Source organism: Carcharhinus amblyrhynchos, chromosome 25 (assembly GCF_965287045.1).
Source record: "Carcharhinus amblyrhynchos chromosome 25, sCarAmb.v2.hapA, whole genome shotgun sequence".
In the NCBI taxonomy this organism is placed as follows: Eukaryota; Metazoa; Chordata; class Chondrichthyes; order Carcharhiniformes; family Carcharhinidae; genus Carcharhinus; species Carcharhinus amblyrhynchos.
In genome coordinates, this window is record NC_137348.1 from 4466005 (window position 1) to 4479575 (window position 13571).

At 41.4% G+C, this 13571-nt stretch overlaps 1 protein-coding gene and 1 pseudogene across 1 annotated transcript in view; one reads left to right on the top strand and one right to left on the bottom strand.

The window, feature by feature from the left end:
• Window positions 1–13571, bottom strand: part of abl1 (abl oncogene 1, non-receptor tyrosine kinase) — a 180898-nt gene that overhangs the window by 133609 nt on the left and 33718 nt on the right. The gene's annotated exons all lie outside the window — the stretch shown is intronic.
• LOC145358121 (small ribosomal subunit protein uS8 pseudogene) lies at window positions 2661–3050 on the top strand (annotated as a pseudogene).

Below are 13571 nucleotides of genomic sequence, written 5' to 3' on the forward strand. Positions count from 1 at the left end.
GGTTTTACTTGAGAGCTTATCAAGAGATACTTAACTCCACAATAGTTTAAGAAGTTAATGCTTGTAATGTTTCATTCCATAAATAAAAGTTTTATCTAAGTTTAAAGTTTATTTATTTATTAGTCACAAGTAAGACTTACATGAGCACCGCAATAAAATAACTTAAATTCCCCTAGTCGCCACTCTCTGGCGCCTGTTCAGGTCAACGCATGTAACCAGCAGGTCTTTCAGACTATGGGAGGAAACCGGAGCATCCGGAGGAAACCCACACAGACACAGGGAGAATGTGTAAACTCCACACAGACAGTGATCCAAGCCACCCGAATTGAACCCGGCATTGTGAGGCAGCAGTGCTAACCACAGTGCCACCATGCTGTCCACACAGACAGATTGAGTAAAGACTGGCTCCACTATCACCCTTCACCAGCTGGCTTTCTAGAATAGAATACCTCTGTCCTGTACAGTTTGCCTTATTGACGTGCATGCATGTTTCTGAAACAAAATATAACAGAATTTAACGATTGTCTTCGTTGGTCCCTTTTGAGATATTTCTAGACTGCAGAAATTAGATTACATTCATGATCACTAAGGTTAAACGTGCTTCTGATAAACCCAAGTTTTCAACAACCAGAGAGAGTGGGTCAGAAATCATGAATATCTAAACCAAGAGAAGCTTGGAGACCATTATTCAATCGTTAAATATTAAAGTATGTGAAGCAGTTAATATCTTAACTGCTCAACTATTTAAAATAATTTATTTGAGCTTCAAATGAACCTACTTCAACTTAGGCAAATTTAAAATCAGACAGTAGTTCTAGGACCCTTCAGTCCCAACTTGCTTTGCACCATTTATTCCATATGTTGTGATTAAAAAGGTCTTTGTCATTCACCAGTCTTTACCAAAAGCTAATATGCTTTTGAAACATTTTACAAATTGTCCAAGTCGAGTACAGCATTGATAATCTCCTGCTGTGTTTTTCTTAAATCTCCAAGTTATAAATAAATCTATAAAGAACATAAGAAATAGGAGCAGGAGTAGGCCATCTAGCCCTTCGAGCCTGCCCTGCCATTCAATAAGATCATGGCTGATCTGAAGTGGCTCAGTTCCACTTTCCCGCTTTCTCCCCATAACCCTTAATTCCCTTGCCTACCAAAAACCTGTTTACCTGTGTCTTAAATATATTTAGCGAGGTAGCCTCCACCACTTCAACGGGCAGAGAATTCCAGAGATTCACCACCCTTTGAGTGAAGAAGTTCCTCCTCAACTCCATTCTAAACTCCCCCCCCCCATCTTAAGGCTGTGCCCTCTAGTCCTGCTGTCCTTTCCGAGCAGGAAGAATCTCTCTACCTCTACCCTATCCATCCCCTTCATTATCTTCACCAGCCTGACTCCACAATCTAACCGAGTGGTATCAAAATCTGTCAGGAGAATGGACATCCCAAGTGGTCTCCTCTGCATTCAAGCCCTAGTTAAAGAATAATTGTTGTTCCTGCAGTACATTATCCCATTCATAGCTGCACGAGTGCAGATTTTAATTAAAGGGAGAATCTGGCCGTTTACAGAAAGAGCTTCCTTTGCTACAATCAAATAAAAACATTAGGAGATAGTCAAAAATCAGAACTGGTATTTTGTATATATGCTATGTCCAAAGGAAGAAGCAAAGACCTGCATTAACATAGCACCTTTCATGAACTTTATTACTAATGAAACACAGTTGAACTATAGATACAGTTGTAAAGCAACAACCACACAGCAACTCTCACAAGCCAAAATAAGATCAAAGGCCAGATTACACGTTTTAGCGATGCTGGATGAGGGTTAAATGGCAGACGGAAGACTGGAGGAACTGCCATGCTCATCCTCCAATGGATCTGTGGGATATTTTACATCCAATTGACAAGACAAATGAGGTCTCAATTTAATGTCTCGTCGAAGAATGGCATCTCAGGCAGTGCTGCATGCCCTCACTATTGCAATACAAGTTTTAACCTGGGTTGTGTGTTCAAGTCTCTGGTATTGGACTTGAAACCAAAACCTTCTGATTCAGAGGTGACAGTGGGTTCCATTGAGCCATGATTGACATTTATTCGTTGCTTCAGTGGGAGTCAAAGTCTATCAATCTCTCTTTCACTGATTTTCTGCTGTTTCTACTTACCTTCACCAAGTTCAACTACTTGTCCACTTCTACCAGCTGGATTCGCCAGTTGGTTAAACTTGTTATTGCACCAATCTTTCAATACCTACACAATTTAAGCTTCACTGCCTTAATCCCAAATTATTTTTGAACAAAGCACAATGGTCAATATAAATTAGAAGCAAGCAAACCACAAATCAGAGGCCAGCAAATTGAGGATCTTCGCATCCCAACGTCTTCCTCTGCTGTAAATGGGGAAGAGACGTCACGTCAGAGTTTATTCCTGAGTCAGGCCAGGTGACACTTAAACAGAAGTAACAATCACAGCGTAATCAATGATCTTACAAGACAGAAGGTAGCCACAGATCGAGACCCAAAAGCAACTCAAAACCGCAGACAAACATACAACCAATATTATTCCAGAACACACTCCATTAGCTTGAAGCACTTTGGTCAACAGTTTGCTACTCCTTCATAAAACTTGGAACTGTTGCTGTTTAAATGCCAAATTGACCCAACGGCATCATGGTGCGCATGAATGTTCTTGCCGATGCCCTAAGTATCAATAATGCAGAGAAACGTGGAAAACGCCAGGATCTCATCCAACAACGCTCCAAAGTGAATGTGAGATTCTTGACTGTAATGATGAAGCATGGATACATTGGAGAATTTGAGATTATTGATGACCACAGAGGTGGGAAAATAGTTGTCAGTCTCACAGGCAGACTGAACAAATGCGGTGTCATTAGCCCCAGATTTGATGTCCAAGTAAAGGAACTAGAAAGGTGGCAAAATGGTCTACTGCCTTCCCGTCAGTCTGGGTACCTTGTTCTAATGACCTCAGCTGGCATCAAGGGTCATGAAGAGGCCAAACGGAAACATACAGGAGGAAAAATCCTAGGATTCTTTTTCTAAGATGTGAAACCAGTCTATAATAAAACATTGAAACTAAAACAAAAGTGCTGCATACAACTCAATCCTTCCCACTGAAGCACGGATCAAGCAGGTAGCCTTGTTACAAGCAACCTGAATAACACACAATTAACAGCACAGAAACAGACCATTCGGTCCAACTGGTTAATGTCAGCATTTTACACTCCACGCCAGCCTCCTGCCATTCTTCTTCATCCAGCCCCCTCTCCCCATTAAATCATCATACCAAAAAGCAGCAAAATGTTAGGCTTCTTTTCCTAATCAAGCACCATCTTTAAACTTTCCCTAACCACCTCATACACCAAATGAGAGAAGCTCCCAGACATTTTTAATCTTCAAGATGAGGATCATATTGCATTTCCTTACCTGTTGCTTCCAGCCCGACATTATTTGGTGTTCCATAATCTCCAGCCCAGAACCAATTCCCTGCTTTCCATTTCAGCTTCTCATCAATTTGCACTTTCAAACCCAATCTTATTAATGAAGTCCCTTTATCATTCAACTCTTAACCACCCATTTGAGGACCACATGCAAGCTGAGTCACAATCAATCTTCCTCTTTCCACGGACGCCATCCTCTTTCACCTTCAAAAGTCCATCTATAATCCACCATTCAAATCCAACTACCCTTCCATGTTCTTTCTGCAGATATTGATAAGTTGATCTTTCTCTACACCCCAGCTATGACTGTAACACTACATTCTTCACTCTTCTCCTTTCTTTCTCTATTAATGGTATGTTTTGTCTGTATAGTGCACAAGAAACAATGTATACCAATACATGTGACAATAACAAATCAAATCAAAATATCTGTTTTTAACAGGTCCTTCAATGTGTTGGGTAAGTTAATACACAAACCCAACTTTTTTTTTCCCAGAACTTAGAGCAACCCTGGCTTAAAGGTTCTTTGATTTGATTTATTATTGTCACGTGTATTAACATACAGTGAAAAGTATGGTTTCGTGTGCGCTATACAGACAAAATATACCGTTCATGGAGAAGGAAATCAGAGACTGCAGAATGTGTTACAGTCACAGCTAGGGGGTGGAGAGAAAGATCAACTTAATGCAAGGTGGGTCCATTCAAAAGTCTGACAGCAGCAGGGAAGAAGCAGTTCTTGAGTCAGTTGGTACATGACCTCAGACATTTGTATCTTTTTCCCGAAGGTGGAAGAGAGAATGTCCAGGGTGCGTGGGGTCCTTAGTTATGCTGGCTGCTCTGCCGAGGCAATGGGAAGTGTAGACAGAGTCAATGGATGGGAAGCTGGTTTGTGAGATGGATTGGGCTACATTCATAACCTTTTGTAGTCCCTTGCAGTCTTAGGCACAGCAGGAGCCATACCAAGCTGTGGTACAACCAGAAAGAATGCTTTCTATGGTGCATCTGTAAGAATTGGTGAGAGTCATAGCTGATATGCCAAATTTCCTTAGTCTTCTGAGATAGAAGAGGCACTGGTGAGCTTTCTTAACTGTAGTGTCAGCACAAGTCACAGAGGTTTTCAGCATGGAAACACGTCCTTCAGCCCAACTTGTCCATGCCGCTCATTTTTTTGGTAAAACCCCTAAGCTAATCCCAATTGCCCACATTTGGCCCATATCCCTTTATACCCATCGTATCCCTATAACTATCTAAATGCTTTTTAAAAGATAAAATTGTACCCACCACTCCTACTACCTCTGGCAGCTTGTTCCAAACACTCATCACCCTCTGTGAGAAAAATTTGCCCTTCTGGACATTTTTGTATCTCTCCCCTCTCACCTTAAATCTATGCCCTCTAGTTTTAGACTCCCCTACCTTTGGGAAAAGATATTGACGATCTACCTTGTCTATGCCCCTCATTATTTTATAGACCTCTATAAGGTCACCCCTCAGCCTCATACGCTCCCGAGAAAAAAGTCTCAGGCTATTCAGTCTCTCCTTATAATTCAATCCATCAAGTCCCGGTAGCATCCTAATAAATCTTTTCTGCAGTCTTTCTAGTTAAATAATATCCTTTCTATAATAGGGTAACCAGAATTGCACAAATTGCACACAGTATTCCAAGTGTGGCCTTACCAATGTCTTGTACAACTTCAACAAGACATCCCAACTCCTGTATTCAATATTCTGACCAATGAAACCAAGCATGCCGAATGCCTTCTTCACCAATCTATCCACCTGTGACTCCACTTTCAAGGAGCTATGAACATGTACCCCTAGATCTTTTGGTTCTGTAACTCTCTCCAACACCCTACCATTAACTGAGCAGGTCCTGCCCTGGTTCAATCTACCAAAATGCATCACCTCGCATTTGTCTCAATTAAACTCCATCTGCCATTCATCAGCCCACTGGCCCAATTGATCAAGATCCTATTGCAATTGGAGATAACGTTCTTCACTGTCCATTATGCCACCAACCTTCGTGTCATCTGCAAACTTATTAACCATTCCCCTATATTCTCATCCAAATCATTAATATAAATGACAAATAACAGTGGGCCCAGCACTGATCCCTGAGGCACACCACTGGTCACAGGCCTCCATTTTGAAAAACAACTCTCTACAACCACCCTCTGGCTTCTGTTAAGAAGCCAACTGTGCATCCACTTAGGTACCTCACCCTGGATCCTGTGAGATTTAACTTTATGCAATAACCTACCATACGGTATCTTGTCAAAGGTCTTGCTAAAGTCCATAGACAACATCAACCGCACTGCCCTTATCCATCTTCTTGGCATGGGGGAACATAAGAACATAAGAAATAGGAGCAGGAGTAGGCCATCTAGCCCTTTGAGCCTGCCCCGCCATTCAATAAGATCATGGCTGATCTGTCGTGGCTCAGTTCCACCTTCCCGCCCTCTCCCCATAACCCTTAATCCCCTCTCTTATCAAAAACCCATCAACCCGCGTCTTAAAAATATTTAGCGAGGCAGCCTCCACCACTTCAATGGGCAGAGAATTCCAGAGATTCACCACCCTTTGAGTGAAGAAGTTCCTCCTCAACTCCGTTCTAAACCGCCCCCCCTTTATCTTGAGGCTGTGCCCCCTAGTCCTACTGTCTTTTTTGAGCTAGGACAGGTTGTTGGTGATCTGGACACCTAAAAACTTGAAGCTCTCGACCCTTTCTACTTCGTCCCCATTGATGTTCTCCTTTACGCTTCTTGAAGTTGATGACAATCTCCTTCGTTTTGTTGACATTGAGGGAGAGGTTATTGTTGCCACACAGTTCACCAGATTCTCTATCTCATCCCTGTGCTCTGTCTTGTCATTGTTTGAGATCCGACCCACTATGGTGGTGTCCTTACCAAACTTGAAAATCGAATTGGAGGGGAATTTGGCCATACAGTCATAGGTTCCTGAGCACATCCGATATTCCTGCTATTTGGTTCTATACAGATAATGATCCTTCAAATATTTGACATCAGCTTCGGGGTTTTCAACTGAATACTTCCAGGCGGTTACCCTTTAATCAATCTGTTTTCATCATCCCTCAGTAGTCAACAACAAGCAAAATTCGTTCAGAGTGTATTATGATGATGGTGGTACAGGAAGCTCCAGCTTCTGGAGTACAGGTGTGTCATAGAATGGTGAAGTGAAGCCAAACTATTAAGTGTACAATAATGCAGCAAATTTAAACTCTCATATAAAGGGAGCAAAGCAGAATTGACCAAGCACACAATATGTGGCCTGAAAGATGAGAGTCTGCCAGCATAGGAACACAAATCACAAGACACAATTCATTCAGCATCCCCCCACCCCCCGTTTACTGATTTTATTCCATGAAATGACTGAGACACAGCAAGAATAAGGTCTGAAGTAATATCTGGCGCACAATCATTTCAGCTGTCAAGTCTGTCCTCCTCATAAAGGACTTATTTAAAGCAGTATTTTCCATTTTTATTCCAGATTACCAGCATCCACAGTATCTTATTTTTAAATTAGTGCTTTTCAGTGAAGTGTGTTACTGAATCCTTACACAAAGATTTGAAATAGAAAACTGTACGTTCGCTACGTCACATTCTCTTATTTTAGATCACATCACAAAATAGCTTGTGACATTTAATCCCAGACTCCACTGGGATTCAAACAGACCAGGATATTGTGGTGGCTTCAGTCTAACGACCCAGCACCATCTGTTAGTCACAGAAATGCATTTAGAAACATTCTTACAAGGTTTGGTCCAACTTGATGGGAAACCAAGTTAGATCCCCAATGCACGACATGGGTCACAGTATACAATTACCATCAATAAATGAAAAGGAAATTTACTACAGGCCATTCTAAAGTGTGCTTTTTTTTCTAGACTTGCGATGGTTACTTTCAGATATCAACATAACTCAATTGTTGCAGCAAGCACGTTGCATAGTTACACCACGGCACTCCGTCATCTGCGTTTCACCCCCAAAACCACTTGCCACATTGATTTGTGAAAGCAGTGATGGAGCTCACCTCTTCAACCTTGCCTTCGAGCTGACTCCTTCAGATTCCTCCTTGTTCTTGCCTCATATCCTTCCTTCGTTTTACCCTACAATGTGATTCCTGGCGTCGAGAGGCACTGTACTTGCCGTCATGGCTAACTAACACATGGAGTTCAATATGCAAATTCAGAGCTTAAAAGTGCAGGGGGAAAATGAACAGAATAATTGAAACTTTCAGCACAGGAACTGGCCATTTGGTCCATTATGCCCATGCCAGTTCATTGAAAGAACTGCCCAATTTAGTCCCAACATAGTGACTTCTTTGAAGTGTACAACTGCTTTTTCAGATTCTTTCATGTGTTCACTTTTCAGTCACAAGTCTGTCATCTCAAACACGTAATAGTAAAATAACAATGCAATTTTATATTTAAATAGGTTGAGGGAGGCACAAACACAATGTGGCTAATTTCAAAAGCACATATTTTTCATATATTAAAATCAAGGATTCACTGACAAAAAAATACAAGCGGCAGCTTTTCCTGGAGAGAGAGAGAGAGAGATTGCATCCAGAGCGTCCTGAGGGTCATTAATAATCCAACCACGTGTCCAGTTTGCAGTGTGCAATCCAGAACCAGCTGACAGCTGTACAACAACAAGAAGCATCTCAAAGTAAAAAAAAAGCAGCAGCCTGCATTGTTTCCTTTATTCAGGTTCGATAAGAACTTGTAATGGTTAAATTGCACACAACCAGATTTTGGCCAACTTTGGAACTGCCCAACTCAAATTCAAACATGGTGGTTTGCTGGATTTTATGCCACTTCAGTTTGCATCACAATATTCTGACAGTCTTCAATTTTTAAAATAAAATGTACTGATTACAAAAAGGAAACTTTAAGGAAAGTAATTTTAAATTACGTAGTAAGCGGAGGTATATGTGCATGTTTGCCAAGCATCCCAACTAAAAAGTACTTCTATAAAATAGGACAGCTTAATATTGCACTGGGTTCCACTAGAAGACCAAATTCAAGTCTCAGCTGCACGCAACTGAAAGACTGGCTGTGTGAAGAGGCTGAACAGAGACAAAAGCAACACAAAAACATTTTTATGCAATGAGTGATTAGCATTGATGGGTGGGGATTCAATGGTAGTTTCAAAAGGTAATGGAATATTTGGCAGAGAAAAAATTGCAGGGATATGGGGGAGAGCGCACTGGAACGGGACTAATCAAATTGCTTTTTCAAAGTGCTGGCACAGACTCAATGGGCTGAAAGGTCTTCTGCGGTGTACTATTCTAACGTTTGAGTGGGGAAAAGAGGATGAATATGGGCAAAGGAGGAAAAGATTGAGAAAATATTTCTTTTGCATTACGTAAATGCACCTTTGTGTGTGGAATTCATTGTATTGGAGCGCATTGTTTCCCAACAAAAGGGAATAATGTGGAGATGAAATTGTTAAACTATGTTTCCAGATTCCTTGGCGATTCCCTGCAGCTCAGTGTGGGGCCACAGTGTCACCACAAGGAGGCACTGCAGAGAATCGTGGTGCTGCAAAGACTGTGTATTGGTATGACTGACTTATACACAGTGTAGAGGCTTTGCAGTGAACAAGCTGGCAACAGTGGATTGTGCAACTGCATTTGCCGCATAACATCACCATGATGAAACCACTGACAGACTGACAAACCTACCAATGAAGCAGTCCTTTCTAAGGCAAACATGCTTGCGCTAATCAAGTAAAGGTGTCTACATTGGCTTGGGCAAGTGCACTAGATGAAAGATGGTTGTAGCCCCAAGGTTATGCTACATGGAGAGCCAGCCCATGTTAAGAGACCAGCAACAAACTCAAAGCTGTGATAAAAGCATGATGGCATGAAATCAATCACAAGTGAGGAAACTCCAGCTGGCTATCACTGCACACGGCAACATCAGCTGTGGGCAGGGGTTTCGCCACCATAATGAAATGGGTTCAGAAGCTCCAAAGCAAATTCCAACAAGACATCAGCAAAGGTCATTTCACACCACCAGGTGGCACTCATGGCAACCTTTGCCTTTCTATAATCTTGTTCACCTATCAAAAGAAGTGCAGCAGATGATCACATCTAATGTCAAGAGTTTTGAGGCTACATTCTCATTAGCAGATGGGAAGGATGCCAATCAACCAAGTGTTTCAGTACCAAAAGTGACCATTTGAACTCTTTGCATTCAGTACAAGGCAGTGCAGGCTAACTACTCCAAATGAAAGGCAAATGCCATCAACCAACCCTGCTGCCAGCTTCAACTTAAAAGTATGGTGTTATGTGGGTTCAAATCCCACTCCAACATTGTCCAACACCCTTTCAAGACAGAAAAAAGGAGAACATTTTCTCTGAGGATTGTGTGACTTTGGAATTCTGCCTCAGAAGGCAGTGGATGTGGGATCATTGAATATTTCAAATTTGGAAGTAGATCAATTCTTGTTAGGGAAGGGAATCCAAGTTTACTGGGGGTAGATGAGAATGTAGAATGTAAAAAAATAGACCGGCCACGATCTTATTGAATATCGGAGGTGCTCAAGGGGCCAAATGGCCTACTTCTGGCTCCCTCCCGAGGGAAGGCAGTGATATTGTCACTGGACTGGTAATCCACTGGAGGGTAATGCTCTGGTCACCCGGATTTGAATACCACCACATCACATGGTGAAATTTGAATTCAATAAGAACTCTGGAATTAAGTCTAATGACAACCGTAAAACCATTGTCAATTGTTATTAACACCCACCTGGCTCACTAATGCCCTTCAGGGAAGGAAATCTGTCATCCTTACCTGGTCTGGCCCATACGTGATCCCTGAGCCACTGCAATGTGGTTGACAAATGCCCTCAGGAACAGCCAATAAATGCTGGCCCTGCCAGCAACACTGACATCTCATGAACAAATAAAAACAAATTCATATGTTTGTATGTAATTCCTGATCAACACTTTTATTTGCAACCAAGAATCAACAAGAATGTATTATATCTGATCATTTATTGCTTCTGGGATCGTGCAGGGTTTTCCTACGTGGCATGACAGCAGTGAATGTACTTCAAAAGTAATTAGGTGTAAATTATTATGGGAAGTCCCATAGACAGGATACGATACAATGCAAAGCAAGTTCCTTCGAAAGAGAGGAGTAATTTTGAAAGAGAAAACAGAATGGTGGAAGATAATGAAGTCAATATATGGGAGAGTGGGATGGAATCCCAGTTTCTGTTTGCAAATAATCCTGCCCATGTAACAAACAGATATATATCACAACAGTTCTAGCAACAATCTTAATGCATGTACAGTTTAAAGATTTGAGAGAAAATATATTAGATTATTTCCAAACAAATTCACAGTGCTATTAACTTCTTTTGACTGTAGCAAAAATATTTTCACTGTAACACGAGTTGTACAATCCCTTCAGAGATAAAAACAGTGTTACGCAAGTGCAGTGTTTTCAATGTTTGTAGCCAAAGGTTACTGATCACTGAAACGCTGCCAACTGAATCACAAGGCAAGTGGAACAACTTTCCTATCTGTGCAGGCAAACAACAGAACTGCAGACAGCCTTAAGAAGGCAACTTTTCCAGTAATTACTGCTTACCATACATCCAGTCACGATATCTGAAGTTCACCCACCAGAAATTATCGCTGGTCAAAGGAAGGCACCATTGCAATTACACTTCCAGTTGATTTGATTTATTGTCACATGTATTAACATACAGTGAAAAGTACTGTTCTTGCGCACTATACAGACAAAGCATACTGTTCATAAAGAAGGAAACGAGAGAGTGCAGAATGTGGTGTTGTCATAGCTAGGGTGTAGAGAAAGATCAACTTAATGCAAGGTAAGTCCATACAAAAGTCTGATGGCAGCAAGGAAGAAGCTGTTCTTGAGTTGGTTGGTACATTACCTCAGACTTTTGTATCTTTTTCCTGATGGAAGAAGGTGAAAGAGAGAATGCCCAGGGTACATGGAGTCCTTAATTACGCTGGTTGCTTTGCCGAGGCAGCGGGAAGTATAGATAAAGTCAATGGATGGGAGGCTGGTTTGCATGATGGACTGGGCTACATTCACAATCTTTCAGCTTCAGCTTTCAGTTTCAGCATCACAAGTGCCTGCCATAGCTCGACGGGAATGATGTAGAGATACTGGTGTTGAACTGGGGTAAACACAGTAAGAAGTCTCACAACACCAGGTTAAAGTCCAACAGGTTTATTTGATAGTAAACCCATAAGCTTTTGGGGTTTGCCCGAAAGCTTGTGGGTTTACTATCAAATAAACTGGTTGGACTTTAACCTGGTGTTGTGAGACTTCTCAATCGGAATGAGTCAGAAAGTTGCAGGTTCAATCCCCACTCCAGAGACTGGAGACTATAATCTGAGGTACTTATAGTGCATTTCTGACAGAAAGCTATATCGTCAATGCTGCCACCTTTTAAATGAGACATGAAACCAAGGTCTTATCTAGCGTCTTGCGTGGATACAAAAGATCCTCTGGCCACTACTCCAAAGAAGTACAGAGAAGTTCTCCTCGATATACTGGCTAATAATTACCCCTCAACCATAATCCTCAAGATGCATTGACAGTAAGTATTTCTGAGCCAGAGTCTGGTGTTTAAAACGTATCAAATAGCTCCACATTTGGCAGCAATGATTGCATTTGCAGCAGATACAAGTACCTCAGCAATTTTTAAGAATTGCCCACAAATAGAAAAGGGACTTCCCCAACTGAATTTGTAATAAAGAAAGTTGTTCTTGAAGAAGTTTATTATATAAAACAACTTGCTAAGATTTGAGTTGCAACTCGCAATTTAATGTGTCAGGCATTTGAAGAGCTCACGTTTCTGACACACACATTATTTGGACAGAAGGACTATGATAAAAGGATTCAAGGCCAATAAAGAAGATGCCAATATTATCCAAGTGCTCAAAGCACCTGGGACAATCAATCTGCAAACACAAACAAGAAAATCCCACACTGGAGTAAGTTTTTATTTGCAGTTGGTGCAGATGAGGCTTGTAATTCTGACAATGGCACCCAAGGACCTGGTGAGACTAACAATGATCGAAGAATCTCTGCCAGATGCACAATCTGATGGCAAGAAGAACATAAGCAATAAGAATAGGAGTTAGGCATTCAGCTTCTTGAGCATGTTTCACCATCAATAAATTCACAGCTTAACTTCAATTTTGTGTCTGCCCCTCATAAACCTTGACTCCTCTTCAATCAAAAGTCTATCTCAACCTTCAACATTTCAGTGTTCAGCCTTCACAGGGGACAAGAATTCCAAAGGCTAACAACCCTCAGAGAAAAATCTCATCCCCATCTTAAATAGGAGACTTTTCATTTTAAAACTAGTTCTAGATCCCTCCACGAGGGAAAACACTCTCAGCATCTGCCCTGCCAAGCCCCCTCAAAATCTTATGTGTTTCAAAAGATTATGTCTCATTCTTCTCAATTTTCAATTCAAATAATTATCGGTCCACCTTATTCAACCTATCCTCAGAAGACAAAATCCTCATCCCAAGAATCAGCCAAGTGAACTATCTCTGAACTATTTCCAGTGCAATGGGAGTTATAACTTATAACATTCATAAACATAGAAGATAGGAACAGGAGGAAGCCATTCAGCCCTTCCAGCCTGCTCCGCCATTCATTACGATTGTGGCTGATCATCCAACTCAATAGCTTAATCCTGCTTTTTCCCCATAACCTTTAATCCCATTCAGCCCAAGTGCTATATCCAGCCGCCTCTTGATTGCATTCAATGTTATGCATCAACTACTTTCTGTGGTAATGAATTCCACAGGCTCACCACTCCTTGGGTGAAGAAATGTCTCCTCACCTCTGTCCTAAATGGCCTACCCTGAACCGTCAGATTGTGATCCCTAGTTCTGAACTACCCCACCATCGGGAATATCCTCTCTGCATCTACTTCTAGTCCTGTTAGAATTTTATAAGTCTCTATGAGATCCCCTCATTCATCTGAACTCCAGCAAAAACAATTCTAACCTAGTTAATCTCTCTTCATACATCAGTCCCAGCATCCCCAGAATCAGCCTGGTAAATCTTCACTGCACTCCCTCAAGAGCAAGAACATCC